General features: G+C 41.0%; 1 long non-coding RNA gene, 1 other non-coding gene and 1 pseudogene across 3 annotated transcripts in view; all 3 read right to left on the reverse strand.

Annotated features, from left to right (window-relative positions):
* Positions 1-127: 127 nt before the first annotated feature.
* Positions 128-1,847, reverse strand: LOC138847889 (L-lactate dehydrogenase A chain pseudogene; annotated as a pseudogene). Its single transcript, XR_016223661.1, has one exon. The product of XR_016223661.1 is annotated as an L-lactate dehydrogenase A chain pseudogene (transcript).
* Positions 1,848-5,815: 3,968 nt separating this feature from the next.
* LOC149121318 (uncharacterized) lies at positions 5,816-14,220 on the reverse strand. The gene is made up of 2 exons (XR_016223725.1): positions 10,339-14,220; positions 5,816-9,424 (listed from the first exon to the last, which is right to left on the reverse strand). It is a non-coding gene; the product is annotated as an uncharacterized LOC149121318 (long non-coding RNA).
* A 2,973-nt stretch (positions 14,221-17,193) lies between these two features.
* LOC100347036 (uncharacterized) overlaps positions 17,194-18,530 on the reverse strand; it is an 876,288-nt gene continuing 874,951 nt past the window's right edge. Inside the window, exon 2 of the transcript XR_016223726.1 lies at positions 17,194-17,732. This is a non-coding gene — a transcript (uncharacterized LOC100347036). The remainder of the gene's footprint in view (positions 17,733-18,530) is intronic.

Here is an 18,530-nt window from a genome sequence, read left to right on the forward strand (position 1 = left end):
CCCAGGCCATAGCAGAGAGCTGGATCAGAAGTGTAGTGGCTGGGTCTTGAACCGGCACCCATAATGGGATGCTGGCACTGCAGGCGGCAGCTTTACCTGCTAAGCCATAGTGCCAGCTCCTCAAGTATTTCTTTTTTTTTCACTGTTCAAGGTTTATTTAATGATTTAGTTGGTATGACACATGGATAGCTGGTTGCATTGCTATATGTAGATCTTTCTTTTTACATTATGTGCAGTGTACACTACTCATACATACAATACACAAAATAAGATCCTTTAGAACAGTTATGCACAAGACATGCAATATTGAGTTTATACAATATTGGATCCCAGGTTATGACTGACTAGGAAAAAAAGTTGGACTAAGCACGTTTGGTGAAGGGACCAGAAGTTACGTAGCACACAGTAAACGCACGTCTAGTCGGAAGGGCAACTGGAGCTCGTGCAACACAGGCAGTGGCACCTCAGAGGTGGGGAACTATAACTTAGGCTGACCAGCTCAGGATGACACAAAGTCAGTGTCACCCAGTACCTGGATGTAGCTGTCGGATTTTGTAAACCATTCTATTTCTAACTTTAGGAAACATGGTTTTTTCCCTCCCTAGGCCATCATGATCTCACTGCTTTAATCATGGATCAGATTAAAAAGGACCACATGCACAACCTCCAACTAAAACCCTGTAGTAGCCTAGACAGTGAAGTGGTAGGACATTATCCAAAGACTTTAAAACTGCAGCTCTTTTTGGATTCCCCAAAGTGTGTCTGCGCTCTTCTTCAAGTGGGCCTCTTCTTCAGAGGTCAGAGTCACCTTCACAATGTCTGAGATCCCATTTTGTCCCAAGACGCAAGGAACACTAAGGAAGACCTCCTCCTTTATTCCATAGAGCCCCTTAATCATGGTGGAAATCAGATGCACCCTCCTGAGATTCTTCATTATGCTTTCTGCCAGATCTGCCACAGACAATCCAATGGCCCAGGATGTGTAGCCCTTCAGCTTGATCACCTCATAAGCACTGTCTACCACTTGTTTGTGAACCGGTTTCCACTGTTCCTTGTCTGCATCGGTGCCTAACTCTGAGTGCAGAGTCTTCAGGGAGACATCAGCAACGTTCATGCCGTTCCACACAGGCACACTTGAATCTCCATGCTCGCCAAGGATCCAGCCGTGACAGCTCAGTGGGTGAACTCCCAGCCTTTCCCCCATCAGGTAATGGAAGCGGGCTGAATCCAGATTGCAACCACTTCCAATCACACGGTTTTTGGGAAAGCCACTTATCTTCCAGGCCACATAGGTCAGGATGTCCACTGGATTGGAAACAACAAGCAACTTGCAGTTGGGGCTGTACTTGACAACATTGGGAATGATGAATTTGAAGATGTTCACATTACGCTGGACCAAGTTCAGACGGCTTTCTCCCTCTTGCTGTTGTGCCCCAGCCATGATGATCACCAGCTTGGAGTTGGCCGTCACACTGTAGTCCTTGCCAGAGACAATTTTAGGGGTTCTAAGGAAAAGGCTGCCATGCTGGAGATCCATCATCTCTCCCTTCAGTTTATCTTCCATGACGTCAACAAGAGCAAGTTCATCCGCCAAGTCCTTCATTAACATACTGATGGCACAGGCCATGCCCACAGCACCAACCCCCACAACCGTGATCTTATTTTGGGGGACATGTTCTTCCTTCAAAAGGTTGTGAATCAGCTGATCCTTGAGAGCTGCCATTTTGGACCTGGAACCAAAAGGAATCGGGAGTGCACGTCGGACAGGCGTGAGGGGCGCTCGGTAATGGGACCCGGGCTCGGCGGCAGCGGCTCCAGCACTCAAGTATTTCTTAAATACTTTTTTGTTTGAAAAAGTTACAGGTGGTATTGGGGAAAGGCAGGTAGATCTTCCAAGGTTTACTTGCCTGAAGGCTGAAAAAGTCAGAGATGGGCCAGACCAAAGTCAAGAGCATCAGCTAAGTCTCCCACATGTGTAGCAATAGCCCAAACACCTGGACCATCTTCTATTGCTTTTCTTAGGTCATTATCGGGGAGTTGGATTGAAGTGGAGTCTCTGGGACACAAACTCTTGCCCACATGGTATACTGGTGTTGCAGGCGGCAGTTGTATCCACCACATCACGATTCCAGCCCCTGTTACCAAGCACTTTTGATAAGAAATTTTCAAACCATAGCACAAGTTTTATAACTGATTTAGTCATTTGCCATTTTGGCTTATCCAATGAAGCATTAGAACATTATAAATACGAGTGAAACATTCCCCCAAATTTCCAGCAAAATCACCATACAGTGTGTATGAGATCTGTTACTATGAGGCAGTTGAATTTGTGGGGTTTTGTCATGTCTCATCAGTCAATGAAGCTTCTGGTTCATTCCTATGTGTGGCCTTCCCAGTACCCTTGTTTGAGTTTAATAAGTTTATCGAAATATATTGTCCAAAGACAGTTGATTCTATGAGGAAAATTAGGGTACTGGATGATGAGTCTGTTTTCTTTTTAACAAAATGTTCATGCTGAATGGAGACTTGGACCCCAAGATTCAGGATCCACTCTTCTGGCCAAACCCTCTCCCTGGAGCTTCATAGTAGAGGCAAAGGAGTCCTAGAGTGGTAAAGGCCTTAACTTTTCATGGCCCAAGCAATTATTGATCCTGTGGTCCAGGGTGACCAAGATTGAGTGATGCTAACTCACCTCATCTGTAAGCTACCAAAGCCTGAGTGCAAGGAAGATGTGAGTAGATGAGAAAGATAGACAAGGGCCTAGGAAATGATATTTATTGGAGGGATCTTGGAGATGTGACTTTCAGTGAAGGGCTGACTTGTCATATCTGAAATATCACCCCATTACACACTCCCATTGCTTCATTCTGCCTTTGTTATTCCCAGAATGTGAACTGTTTGAAACCTATCCTCTCTGCATTTTGTATTTGGAGATAATGCTGAATCTCCCTGTATCCTGATAGTTTTTTCTGGTGGCTCAGGAATTGTCAGGTTCTTTGTACCATATGAGAAAGATGTAACAAAGCGTGCTTTAGGACATTGTCTGTTGACAAATGTCAAATGATTAATAGATGTCAGATACCATGGATTTTAAGTAGAAGCATTTACTTTATAGAAATTGTAAACCAATGCTCATGATGTTCAAGCAGTTTAAGTGGCAGTGGTCTTGCTGACATCCTTGCTGACATAGTCGGCATGAATCATGCCCATGATAATATCTATGTGAAGCTCTCTTGATTGTATTTGGCATACTATTAAATTTTTCCACACTCAGCAAAGTGTATCAGCATTTGATGTATTAAAAATCAACAGAGGCTTTTTGTTGTAATTTTATTTGTAATTTTTAAAGTATTTATTTGAAAGGCAGAGCATGAGAAAAGGGAAGAGAGAGATGTTCCATCTGCTGGTTAATTCACTTGCCAAATGTCCTAACAGCCAGGGCTATTCCAGGCTGAAGCCAGGAGGCAGGAATCCATCTGGGTCTCATATGAGGGTAGCAGGAATCCAAGTACCTATCCATCATCTCAGATGATGTATTTTAGGTATGTAATAGCAAGGACACAATCCAAGAATGTGCATATGGGATATGGTTGCCCCAAGCAGTAGTCTAACCTGTATTCAACCTTCTCAAGTCTGGTGATTTGTCCTGATTCTTTCCTAGACCTTGTATCTCCAACAGGCAAGTCCCAGGTTTCTTCATAATATCACTATTTACTAAAGTAAACTCCAGTAGGCAAATACTTTTCAAAGTGTGTTGGTATCATATATGTTGATATTCCCATTAACCTAAGGATAACTAGATTTAATCACTGCCAATTACTCTAATTTTGTGTGCTCTTTCAAAAAGTCTTCTGCCTGTTTTCAATTGTAAAGCGCTAATTCTCCACAGGGAGGTTGATTTTTATTTTGTTTCTCCAGCTAAGGTGTCGGTTATTCTGTATTTGCATGATCTTCATTAGCACTGTGGACTCTAGGAGCAAGTCAGGCCAATTCTCTCATGATTCCCTGCATTTACCTTCTCTTCCAGGTATAGTTGTAGAGACCTCTACATGTTTCCAAGACCAAAGGAAATGAATACATCTCCAGTAAGTTGATTGATTATTTCTTATTTTGTTTTATATCATATTATAGGAGATTTATGAGGGCTTTAAGTTAAAATGAAACAAATAAATGTGATAAGGTAAAATTTTCATGGTTATAAGAAATTAGAGCCATCAAAGCTGATTGTATATTGGTCTCCAGGTCTTCTGATGCCACAATAAAGGCATATTTGTTACATAGGATTAAAATCAGAATTTAGAATTTGCTAAATTCCTATGGGATATGAAGTCTGAAATGGTCTTTATTGGTTGTATAGATGATATAGTAGAAGTTAATATCAACCTACAAATAAACATGCAACATTCTGCAGTGGTGAGAGTTACCCTCTGCTAATATACAAGTCAGCCAATGAAGTTTTTAAGGAATTGCTGAAACAGCGTTTGGGAGATTGTACTGCATTTATGGATCAGACCAGGAATTTTTGGAGAACAGAATCTGCTGCAGGTTCTCAGACGGCTCTGTATACTTTTCTTCTAGCCAGTCTCTATAGGTTGTTTGTGTTGCAGACTTTTCCTAAGTTATATTTTCAGGCAGATATTCCATTCTTCATTGATACTTCAAACAACTCACAGTAGTTTCAATTGAATTATTCAAACATGAGTCAATATCATGTTATATTCTTTAGTCGTTGCTTTGCTTGATTATTGTCATATTAAAAATTACATATGTGTGGCCGGCGCCACAGCTCAATAGGCTAATCCTCTGCCTGCGGAGCCGGCACACCAGGTTCTAGCCCTGGTTGGGGCACCAGATTCTGTCCTGGGCACTCCTCTTTCTGTCCAGCTCTCTGCTCTGGCCTGGGAGTGCAGTGGAGGATGGCCCAAGTCCTTGGGCCCTGCACCCGCATGGGAGACCAGGAGAAAGCACCTGGCTCCTGGCTTCGGGTCAGCGTGGTGCGCTGGCCACAGCATGCTGGCCACAGCAGCCATTGGAGAGTGAACCAATGGAAAAGAAAGACTTTTCAATCTGTCTCTCTCACTATCCACTCTGCCTGTCAAAAAAAAAAATACATATGTTTGTGTGTGTCTGTATGTGTGTGTGTGAGTTAAAGAGACATAAAGAGAGGCAGGTAGGCCAGGAGAGACAAAAGAGAAAACCTCTTATCCACAGACTTACTCCTCCAAATACCCACAGTAACCAGGGCTGTATCAGGGCTGAATCCAAGAGCTGGGAATGTACTCCTGTCAGAAGCCCAATATCATGAGCTATCACTACTGCCTCCCAACATCTGCATTAGCAAAAACCTGGCATCGGAAACAGCTGCGAATCAAACCAAGCACTCTGAAGTGGGATTAGAGTCTTTTTTTTATTTTTTGACAGGCAGAGTGGACAGTGAGAGAGAGAGACAGAGAGAAAGGTCTTCCTTTTTTGCCGTTGGTTCACCCTCCAATGGCCGCCGCGGCCGGCGCGCTGCAACCGGCACACTGCGCTGATCCGATGGCAGGAGCCAGGTACCTATCCTGGTCTCCCATGGGGTGCAGGACCCAAGTACCTGGGCCATCCTCCACTGCACTCCCTGGCCACAGCAGAGAGCTGGCCTGGAAGAGGGACAACTGGGACAGAATCCAGTGCCCCGACTGGGACTAGAACCCGGTGTGCTGGGGCCGCAAGGCAGAGGATTAGCCTAGTGAGCCACGGCGCCGGCGGGATTAGAGTCTTTATAAATTTTATCACTTTATATAAAGGACTAGATTTCCTTTATTTCATATATACAGGTTTTGCAAATAATTATTTTATTTATTTATAAGGCTAAGTAGAGGGAGAGAGACAGACACAGAGACAGAGAGATATCTTCTCTCTGCTGGTTCACTGCCTAAATGGCCACAATGGCTGGGATTGGGCCAGGCTGAAGCGAGGAGGCACGTGCTTCTTCCAGGTCTCCTACCTGGGTTCAAGGCCCAAGCACTTGGGTCTTCTTCTGCAGCTTTCCTATGCAAATTAAAAACAAAAATGACATTTTGATATGTGATGATCTTAACAGCCCTTATCTTGACTGTTGAGGAACCTTTTTTTCATACTAATTGTTGAACTCTTAATTGTTGGATTAATCCTATGACTATAATGTTAACTGTAAATATATCTTAGTAAAAATAATTGGAATAAGAATGGAAGGAGGAAGAAGAGTGGGACCATGGGCAGGAGGAATGGTAGGATGGAAAGTATCACTATGTTCCCAAATCTATATATATGAAATACATTAAATTTGCATATTCTAAATTAAAATTTAAAAATAAGTGTGATATACAATATTATCATAATAAAGAATAAAAATCATAAAATTGTCACTATATGAGCAGATGCAGAAAAACAACTTGTGAAAATTCAAATTTGTTCATGGGAACTCTCTAAAAGTTGTCACAGAAAGAACATACCTCAACACAATAAAAGCCATAAACAATAAAAGCAGAGCTAACATTAAAGTCACTGATGAAAAGTTTAAAAAGTCTTTTGTCTAAGATCAGAAATAATACAAATATGTCCATGCTTACCATTTCTTTTCCATGTAATGCTGAAAATCCTAGAGAGAATTATTAGGCAAGAACAAAAATATCATCTGTATAAGAGGAAGAAGTAAAATTGTTTCTATTTGCCAGTGATAATAATGAATCCAATAAAAAACTGTTAGAAAATAAATAAATTCAGGAAATCTCAAGTTCTAAAATCAATATAAATATCATTAGTGTTTCTACAGATGAATAATATGTTATCTGGGAAAGAAATTAAGAAAATCATCCCATATATAGGAGCATGAAGAAATAATGTTTTAGGAAATAATGTGTCCACATAGGTGAATATTTTATACACTAAAATTATAATACATTGATGAAATAAAGAAGATACAAATAAATTAAAAAAGTCTCTCATAATAAATTGGAATAATATTATTAAAATAGGCATATGACCCAAAGCAATCTATGCATTCAGTTCAATTCCTATAAAAATAAAAACAATCTTTTATTCAGAAATAGAAAAAAAATCTAAAATTTCCTTGGGACCAGAAAATATACTACATAGTCATAGTAATCTTGAGCCCAAAGAACAAAACTGAAGGTATCACACTTCTCCCTTGAAAATATATTATAAAGCTATTGTAATTAAACAGTATGACACCAGCATGAAACAGATACATAGGCCAATGGAATAGGATGGAAAGTCCAGAGAAAATATCCAAGGATTTAAGTCAACTTATTTTTGACAGACATATCAAAGAAGCACAATGTGGATAAGATAGTCTCATGATAAATGGTTTTGGGGAAACTGTAAATGCAAATATAGAAGAATGAAATTAGTCTCTTTTCCATGTCATATACAAAAGTCAACTAAAAGTTGATGAAACACTTAAATGCAATACCCAAAACTATAAATCTACTGTAAGAAAACACGTGGTGGAAGCTTTACTCTTCTGAGCAGTACTTTCTTGGATAGGACTCTAAATCTGCAGACACCAAAAGCAGGGATGGACAAATGGGATTGTGCAGTTGATGAGAATGTAAAGTAGGACATCAGTCATCATGGAAAACAAAGCAATGAGAACAGAAAACTGTCAAATAATCCACCAACTGTGTTCCTGGATATATATACAAAAGAACTAAAATCATTATATTAAAGGGATAGCCCCACTCCCCTGCTCATTTCAGCATTGTTAACAACAACCAACATAAAGAAGTTACTTAAGTATCAATAAAAGGATGAATAATTAAAATATCTATGTGTGTATATATATGTAATGAAATACTAGTTAGCTTTAATAAAGAAAAGAATTCCACAATTTGCAGAAACATAGGTGAAATTACAGGACATTATATTGTGAAATAAGCTGAATAGACAAAGACAAATACTGTATTATCTCATGTATATGTGGAATTAAAAAAATCTCACAGAAACAGAGAGTAGAAAGGTGGTTACCAGAGGCTAGGGTATGGGGCAGGATGGGGAAAGGAAAAATGTTGACCAAAAGGTACAAATTTTCAGTTAGTCAGGAGGATATGTTATAGTAATCTATGAAACCACTTGTTTGCCGCAATTAATAATGCATTGTGTATCTAAAATTGCTAAAAGAGTAGTATTTTACCATAACCAAAGATAATTTGGTAATTAGCATGATTAAATCTTTCTACAAACATACATACATTTTAAAGGTAACATCGGGGGCTAGTGCTGTGGCATAGCAGACTAAGCATCCACTTGCAGAACCAGTATCCCACATGGGTGCAAGTGCATGGGCTGGCTGCTCCTCTTCTGATACGGCTCTCTGTTTATGGCCTGGGCAAGCAGCAGATGGTGGCTCAAGTGCTTGGGCCCCTGCATCTATGTGGGAGAACCAGAAGAAGCTCCTGGCTCCTGGATTCTGCTTGGCTCAGCTCTGGCCATTGCTGCCACTTGAGGGGTGAACCAGGATGCTGAGCTGTGTAGACTCTGGCTCCTGATTTCAGCCAACAGTCATCAGGGATCCAAGAACTGCTTCTGGAGGCCCAGGATGGATGGAATTGTTTGGCCAAAGAGAGGGACACAGGTTACAGCAACCAAGACCTGGCCCTGGGCTGCTGCAGAAAATCAGCTGGAGCAGCAAGGGCCAAGGGAAAAGGCCAGTGCACACTGTGGGGACAGCAAGATGCAGCATGCGACACAGGGATCTGGTGCCGGGAGCTTTTCAGGTATCTTAGGATCAAGGCCGGGGGTGCAGAGGCTGAAGGACCTGGAGCTGCAGCAGGAGCAGAGCCAAGCTAAGGCAGCAGGATGGGGATCACAACTTTCTCAGGCTCGGGCAGCTCCAGTATCAGCCTGGAAAACCAATATGGAACTACGCTCAGAGCTGTCTGACTCACTGTGCACACTGCAGCCTGAGGGCACACCCCTGGAGATCATTGCCAGTGCTTCCAGAGGAGAGACAAGTGGAAATCAAAGTACAAAGTGAAGCTCCTGGAGAACTGGGCATCCTAGAGACCCAGCTAGAGCAGTATTGGTGTGGGAGCCACCACCCTTCAATAACAACAGTAAAATTTAAAATGAACCAAAACTGATGTACACTTAAAAATGAGGATGTGGGCCGGCGCCGCAACTCAATAGGCTAATCCTCCACCTGCGGCGCCAGCACCCTGGGTTCTAGTCCCTGTCGTGGTGCCGGATTCTGTCCCAGTTGCCTCTCTTCCAGTCCAGCTCTCTGCTGTGGCCTGGGAGTGCAGTGGAGGATGGCCCAAGTGCTTGGGCCCTGCACCCGCATGGGAGACCAGGAGAAGCACCTGGCTCCTGGCTTTGGATCAGCGTGGTGCGCTGGTGGCAGCGTGCTGGCCACAGTCTCTCTCTCTCTCACTGTCCACTCTGCCTGTCAATAAATAAATAAATAAATAAATAAATAAGGATGTGATAAACATTAGAAACCATGGGTTCGGATATCTCAGAGTATTTTATCATGGCTCATTAGACAAAAAAAATTATTATTCTCAAACAGAAGGGAAAAAAGGCATCTTGGGCCAAATATTAGACAGAATGTAACTGAAGTTTAAAGCCTTTAACAAAGAACTATGATATTTTGGCAAAAAGTAAGGAAATATTGTACAAAAACACAGCAAACGAGAAATCAATGAGGCAAAATGTATTGCAATTGGAAACTCACACATAAGTTATAAAAGATTTCAATTACCCAGGTATGTTGGCTATATTAAATAAACAACAAAATAATAAAGATTTGGAGAACATAAACCCAATTTTAAAAATCCATATTTGTAGGTTTAGATGAATTAGATTAAAATGAGAACATCATATTTTTATAACTCACTACATTTAATCTACACTACAACTGAAAGTTTTCTTGCCAGATAAAATACAGAAAGCAGTTAAATGTGTTTTAGATATAAAGGGAACACATGGGATGCCATTGCTGAAGGCCAAGGCATTAAGGGGCTGGGCCACAGCTTTGGCCCCTGGCTTGAAATTTACATACAAGTAGTTTCTCTGCATTTCTATTTGCAAAATTAGTGGCCAGGCTTTAAAGAAATCACACTTGCTACATAAAATAGAATTTTGCATTTAAAGCAAGATTCACAAAAATTAAGTAATAAATGACAACAGAAACCTTAACTCCCCCCAAATCATACAAACGAAACCTATATTAAATGAAAATTGAGAAATACTCTCTGGAAATTCAGTTAACCAAAGAGTGAATAAAAGGAGAGAACACAATTAGGAGCTTGTTTTTAAATTACAATTTAAAAACGACACACTGTGCCCTAGACTCACAGCTACACAAAGAATGGCTCCATGAAATCGCAGATCCAGCATCACACTGGCGCTTGTTAGACCTGCAGAAATTTATGTTCATTTAAGACTAGTAAGTCATTTTCCTGCCGCGCTCAGGCAGAGGGCCAGGGCCGCGGGGAGAGGCGGAGCCCGGGAGCAGGGCCTGGGCGCCCCGCGGGGAGGTCGCGGCCTTGACCTTGACGGGGCTTGGCCTGCTCCCCTCCCGCCGGAGATGAGGGAAGATGGCCGTGTCTGGGCTGAAGGCCGAGTGGAAGTTCCTGGCGTCCGTCTTCCCGAGAACCACGGGCGATTCCGCATGGTCAGCGGGAAGCTGGAGGAGCTGCACTGCCCGTTCCTGGTGCCGCCGCCGGCGCCTCGCTGCTCTCGCCGCACCGCAGCATCGCGGATCTGAGACCTCTTCTTCAGAACGCGCTCCTCGGACCTCTCTCGGCGGCGGAACTGCACTATTATGACATCAAAATCCTGCAAGATTACGTTTTTTACACCACTGGGTCTGATCGGACAGCTCGCATAGCCGTCAGCATGGACGACACAGAAGACGCAACAAATCAGCATCTTTACAGCAGGGACGGGAACTCCAGGCCACTCCAGATGGTAGAGAGGCGAGGCCTGGGTTCAGGGGCCAAGGGCCTCCCCCAGGGCTGCACCCTTTCACCAGCCACCTGCTGGGACCCTCCTGCCTCCCCAAGGGTCTTCCTGGGAGAATCCCACCTGAGGCTGCAGTAACCTGCTTAGGGTGAGGTAGAGAGTATTGGCTGTTTATTGGCTTCTGGGCCTTTTCCCTTTCTTCATATTTGTAACTCATTTCTCTGTGTGTCATTTGTGGTGGTTTTGATATTTATCTTGTGAATGTTTACAATTATTACATAATATAATCGTTTTATCTCTTGTAGATATTTGTTTTCTACTCTGCTTCTTGCCCTTTAATATTTTTTTTATCTCTTGCTGGTACTTAGTAAGTAGTGGAAATCTTTCTAGTAATCTCATTACATTTGTTTATTATTTGTATTTTTTTAGATTTTTATGAATTATCTCTATGTAAGTGTCATACTATATGACAGTTTTATTCCTTAGAAATTATCTTTACACCTTTGATTTACTTTTTGCCATTTTATTTCCCTGACGACCCTCCAGTAGGAAGTTGAAGATAAATAGTGGCAGCCTCCTGATCCAGGCTTACTTCCAGGGAAGAAAGCTGTCAGTGGTCCTGTATTAGCTGTGTTGTTCGTTGTAGGTTCCCTTTGTTCTTGACCAGATTGAGGAAGTCACTTTTTGTTTGTTTATTTTTACTGATAGCAAGTGTTTTTTCACTAGATGCAGAATTCTATTAAATGCTTTTCAACATGTAATCTAACTGATCACGTGATTTCCTTTTTGTATTTTTCACCTGTTTAGATGACCTGGTAACATTAACAAATCTTATATTTTTAATTATCTCTTGCTTGTAGTTTATTATATTTTCATACATGATTTCATTTATTATTTCATAATACTTTGCTTAGCCTATTTGTATCTCTGTTTATGAAAGGGCTGCTTTTAAATCCTGGTCCACTTGCCTCACCATTGATGTTAATGTTAGTTTAACAAAAGAAATTTAAAAATATCTTCTGCTTATTTACACTTTGCATAGGTCTGGGAATTTTTGTTTGTTTCCTTAGAAGTTTGGAGTATGCCATGTTTAATTTGAACTTAGAAAGATTTCACTTTAAAATTGTGTTTCTGAAGGATTTTCAGAGTATAGAATAAAATATTCAAGGACAACTTAAGAGAATCCAGAACAAACATGACAATGAGGGGGATTTTGGACAACTGGCCTTTGTTTCTGGTAAGTCAAAGAAATTTTAAAGCAAATGTGCAAGATTAAATGACAGAAATGGGCTAAAAAACAGATCAGTCATTAGTCCTGCTTTGTTCCTTGGACATGTCTGACGTGGAAAAAGGGAAGTAATCGTTCTTCATTAAACTGGGTAGAGGCCGGCGCCGTGGCTCAATAGGTTAATCCTCCACCTGTGGTGCTGGCACCCCGGGTTCTAATCCCGGTCGGGGCACCAGATTCTGTCCCAGTCACTCCTCTTCCTGTCCAGCTCTCTGCTGTAGCTCGGGAGTGCAGTGGAGGATGGCCCAAGTGCTTGGGCCCTGCACCCACATGGGAGACCAGGAGGAACACTTGGCTCCTGGCTTTGGATCAGCGTGCTGGCTGCAGTGACCATTTGGGGGATGAACCAATGGAAAGTCTCTCTCTCACTGTACACTCTGCCTGTCAAAAATAAATAAATAAATAAACTGGATAGAAATGCACTGTTGAACAAAAATAAATATTCATAAAATCATATAACCGTGATGCTCATAGAATGTTCTCATATAGGAAAAAGTAATGCTGTATTTTCATTATGAGATCTGGGATGATATGAGTCTTAAAAGTTAATAGAAAATGTGTACTATGGAAAAAACTATGCAGGGATTTAAATATTTTTGCACAAAGTACATATCTTTTAATTTCATTTTTCTACAATCTCAATATTCCTTGTGTATATATGCTAAGCAATCTCCTATGAATCCCATGTTGTTTTTGTACTACCCAGTATTCAATGTGAGTCTTAACCTACTTGTTCTAAGGTTATACATTATGACTAAAAAAAAATAAAACATCACATCTGCAGTTGTTAAATTTTGGACTTTTTTATTTTCAAAGCTTTACTTATTTATTTGAAAGGCAGAGTTGCAAACTCAGAGAGAGATTTTTTCATCCACTAGTTCACTCCCTATATGGCCACAGTGCAGAGCTGGGCTGATCTGAAGCCAGGAGCTAGAAGTTTCTTCCAGGTCTCCCATATGGGTGCAGGGGCCCAATTAGTTGGGCCGTCCTCCACTGCTTTCCCAGGCACATTTGCAGGGAGCTAGATGGGAAGAAGAGCATCCAAGACTCAAACCAGCACGCATGAGATTCCAACACTACGGTGGTAGGTTTACCTGCTATGCCTCAGCACCAGCCCCAAAACTTTGGACTTTTAAATCAGAAACTTCATGGATTGGAACTTAAAGATGCTGATCTTGCTTTCTCTCATAAATATTTGGCACTGATTACCAATAAACTCAGGATGCCAAACTTCACTATTTGGATTCCTGTCTATGCTGATAAGCATCCACTGCCAGCTGTCTCTTTTATTTGAAATTTGGTTGTATTTAAACACAAAGCGACAGAAATACCAGCACTGCTGACACACATAGAATTTATGGTAAAATAAACAATACTTAAACCTTCAGTTGCAACAGTCTGTAGTTTCTGTTTCATCCTGTAAATTTTCAAAGCAGCCAAAGCCAACAAGAATAAAATGAGGAACAGTAAGACTCAAAGACAATACTTAGCAATACTACTAATGTCGATGATGTTAAAATTTTAGTTATGTGCCCTGCACAAATTAAGTTCTTTCACATTCTGACCCAAGAACATAGATCCCCAAAACTACCTTAATGTATGCTTAGAAATCTGAAAACAGATGTAGAAAAGTACTAATCTAAACCAGCCCTCATTTCACAAGGGAAGACAGGAATCTACATATGCACACTGATTTAACACAGTAACAGGGAAAGAAAGCCAAAGCAAAACAGTCCAAATGAGCAAAACTCTGCTTATTGAGATTTCACATAATAAACTTTATAGCTGTTCTCATGGATAATCTGCACATACATAATTATCCTTCATTTTCATATATTTCATTTTCCAAATGAGGGCAAAATAGTGTCAGTAAGCTCTTTGAAGGGCATTATAAAAGCTATTAGCCAACCTTTTATGTGAGTGTAATCTACACATTCATTTCTCCAAGCTGGGACAATGAACATACTTAACTAGTGACTGATATGAATCAGGATTTCTTTTTTTTTTTTTTTTTAACGGGCAGAGTGGACAGTGAGAGAGAGACAGAGATAAACGTCTTCTTTCCATCGGTTCACCCCCCAAATGGCCGCCACGGCCGGTGCGCTGCACCAACCCGAAGCCGGGAGCCAGGTGCTTCCTCCTGGTCTCCCATGCAGGTGCAGGGCCCAAGGCCCTGGACCATCCTCCACTACACTCCTGGGCCACAGCAGAGAGCTGGACTGGAAGAGGAGCAACCGGGAAAGAATCCAGTGTCCCAACTGGGACCCAGTGTGCCGGCACCACAGGCAGAGGATTAGCATAGTGAGCCACGGCGCCAGCCATGAATCAGGATTTCTAATACCCATTAAAAACACTTGAAGAGAATTACTTACCTAAACTATTTTTGAGAGTCAAATTAGGTAAAACTCAAATGAAAAAGACTACTTTAAGCATGTCTCCACTCTCACACTATTCTAAACCTTCTACTCTGCTTTCAAAAATTATCTAAAAAATTTGTTGTCAAACACCATAAATACTAAGAATATAAATCAATGATATGATACCAGGAATTTGGCTAGCTATATTGAGAATTTGAAAAATATTGAGAATAAAGAAAATACTGAGGGGGCAGCAGATGGTGTGGTTACAGTAGTCTCATATGAGTCCTGTATATGATTCACATTCACAAATAGGTGTATATGCAAGCAAAGACCTAAAATCAACCTTAAATCTACATTTATGGCCAGTGCCATGGCTCACTAGTCTAATCCTCCACCTGCGGTGCCAGCACCCCAGGTTCTAGTCTGGGTTGGGGCACCGGTTCTGTCCCGGTTACTCCTCTTCCAGTCCAGCTCTTTGCTGTGGCCTGAGAAGGCAGTGGAGGATGGCTCAAGTGCTTTGGCCCTGCACCCGCATGGGAGACCAGGAGGAAGCACCTGGCTCCTGGCTTCGGATCTGCACAGTGCACCGGCCATGGTGGCCATTTGGGGGGTGAACCAATGGAAAGAAGACTTTTAACTCTGTCTGTCTCTCTCTGTCTAAATCTGCCTGTCAAAAAAAATCTCCATTTATTTCTTCTCCTGCATGTAGTTTATGTTTTTAATCTTTTTTAAAAATATTTTTGACATATATTCATTTTATTACTTGTCTAATGCTACATTCTTAATTTATTACCTATGATTCTCATCGCACTCAAATTTTCAGATCAACTTTCTAGCAGTTGTTATTGCCTTCTCATTCAAGTTATCTGAAAACATCACTATAAACTCCACATGTAACTTGTTCCCATCATTTATGGTTTCTGGTCTTGAGGGTTTTGCTGTTTTTTTTTTTTTTTAAATACCTTAGATTTTATTATACCATCCAGAATTTTTATTTTGTTTGAATTTCCATTGTTTTTCAAATAAAGTGTTTTTAATTTTATTTGCTTTTCTTTTTTATTTTTTTTTATTTGACAGGTAGAGTTATAGACAGTGAGAGAGAGAGAGACAGAGAGAAAGGTCTTCCTTCCATTGGTTCACTCCCCAAATGGCTGCAATGGCTGGCGCTGCGCCGATCTGAAGCCAGGAGCCAGGTGCTTCTTCCTGGTCTCCCATGCGGGTGCAGGGGCCCAAACACTTGTGCCATCCTCCACTGCCTTCCTGGGCCACAGCAGAGAGCTGGACTGGAAGAAGGGCAGCCGGGACTAAACCCCAGTGCCCATATGGGATACCGGTGCCGCAGGTGGAGGATTAACCAAGAGAACCACAGCACCGGCCCCTAATTTTATTTGTTTTTTAAAAAAAGAGTTTTACATTTTGTTCAAAGTGTTTTTCACTTTATTTGAAAGCCACAGATAGTAGAGACAGAGAGATCTCCTATCAGCTTGTTCACTACCTCAAATATTCATAACTGGCAGGGATGAACCAGACTGAAGTCAGACACTTGAAAGCCTGTCTTGGTCTTTCATGTGGGTGGCAAAGATACAGGTACGTGAGTCATCACCTGCTCCCTCCCAGAGTTCACATTAGATGGAGTGTGATAGAAAGCAAAGGAGCAGGGACTCAAACTATGCATCTAATATGACACACAGGCATTGAAAGTGATATCTGGGGGCTGGTGCTGTGGCACAGTGGGATAAAGCCCCAGCCTGCAGCCCTAGCATCCCATATGGGCACTGGTTCAAGTCCCAGCTGCTCCTCTTCTGATCCCACTCTCTGCTATGGCCTGGGAAATCAATAGAAGGTGGCCCAACTCCTTGGGCCCCTGCACCCACTTGGGAGACCTGAAAGAAGCTCCTGGCTCTTGGCTTTGGATCATCTCAGCTCTGGCCATTGCGGTCATTTGGGGAGGGAACCAGTGGAATGGAAGAACTCTCTCTCTCTTTCTCTTTCAAATAAATAAAAAAATTAAAAAGTGACATCTGAACTGTTGTGCCCATCACCTTCCCAGTTAAAAAATTGTACCAAACTAAATTTTGAGCCTATTCAGGGAAAATTACTTATTGTCCTGACAGCTTTGTTAGACTATAGTAGAGCCCGGCCTCTGAGCACTGCCCTTTTGCTGGAACTAGTATGGGGCAGCTCATGGAATCCAAGCAGTCTTATGCAAGAGAGAAAATTGCATACCCATTTGCTTACATATTCATTTTTCTTTTGCTTCTGCAATAATCCTGTAAAATATTCACATCACTTTTATGGAGACTAGCCAAATTAGTTTGGTTATACAAAGTGTTTTCATTTTGATACCAGCAGTATAATGATATATACTTAACTTAAAATCAGCAAAAAGGTTGAATAGAGAGAACACCTCACTTTTCATAAAGATAATAGTTTATAAATTGTTCTGCCTTCCTTAAGTGGTGGGAAACCTTCAGAGTGCTTTGATAACTTCTATGAAGACAAATAAAGCCATTTCTGAACAGTAATGCTTTCTTCACCACTTCTTTAATGTTCTGATGACAGAGAATAAAGCAAAAATAAAAGCCTATGCTGCTGTTATCTTTGAAACTAAATTTATTTAGTGAGATACACACACACAGAATAAAACTCATTTCAAATAGATAATACATACAAAGGACTGTATATTTCAAATATATTTATAGTAAAAATAATTTTTGTGAAGTTACATAACTCCCAGCATTCCTTTCTTGTCAAGGTAACATAAAATATCAATATTTCACAACACTTGATAAAACATAACTATCAATTTAATAACTGCAGAGAAACAAGTACAGCTGGTGCTGCGGCTCAATAGGCTAATCCTCTGCCTGTGGCGCCAGCACACTGGGTTCTATTCCTGGTCTGGGCACCGGATTCTGTCCCGGTTGCTCCTCTTCCAGTCCAGCTCTCTGCTTTGGCCCAGGAGTGCAGTGGAGGATGGCCCAGGTGCTTGAGCCCTGCACCCGCATGGGAGACAAGGAGAAGCACCTGGTTTCTGGCTTCAGCTCAGCGTGGTGCGCCAGCCGCAGCGGCCATTGTGAACCAACGGAAAAAGGAAGACCTTTCTTTCTGTCTCTCTCTCTCACTGTCCACTCTGCCTGTAAAAAAAAAAAAAAAAGAAGAAGAAGAAGAAGAAAAGAAAAAGAAACAATTACAGTTGGAAAATGTTACAGTTGGAAAACCAAACCCTGTAAGTATACCTAGAAGTTCCCATGCTGTCTGAACATTTCAGCCTGAAATGGTATCCATTCCACCCATTTATATTCATTGATATAAGCTCAATACTCAGAGCCAACTACCTCTTACAGACAGCAAATAATCAGAATTTGAGAAGAGTTCAATATTATACTATGGATAGCAATAATGATGATAAATATCATGATTTCTCTGATTTTGTATCTCATGCTCATTTAAATTCAGCATGGTATCTTCAATCTCATCAAAGTATTCCACTTAAATATTTATAACATTTTTGGAAATAGGTGAACATTGTAGTTTGACAGATAAACAGTTATTCATGGGCAGTTTATAGGCATTATAGCCCAGAAGTTTTTTTTAATTGTTTTCATTCAACTGTTTTATAAATAACTTTACAGTTTTATTAACGATGTTTCATCAAAAGTTTTAGAGATATAAAACTTTTATAGTACCCCCAGTACTATATTCAAGAAGATTGGTGAAAGTGGACATCTTTGTCTTGTTCAAGATCTGAATATAAATTCTTTTAGCTTTTCCTCATTCAGTATGAGATTGGCTGTTCTTTTGTCATATATAGTCTTTATAATTTTTGTAAAGATTTTATTTATTTGAGAGGTAGAGTTATAACAGACAGAGGGAGAGACAGAAAGTTAGTTCTACCATCTACTGGTTCATCTCCCCAATGGCCACAATGGCCA

The sequence above is a fragment of the Oryctolagus cuniculus genome, chromosome 17 (genome assembly GCF_051225735.1).
Source record: "Oryctolagus cuniculus isolate XC-2025 breed Fujian yellow rabbit chromosome 17, ASM5122573v1, whole genome shotgun sequence".
Taxonomy (NCBI): domain Eukaryota; kingdom Metazoa; phylum Chordata; class Mammalia; order Lagomorpha; family Leporidae; genus Oryctolagus; species Oryctolagus cuniculus.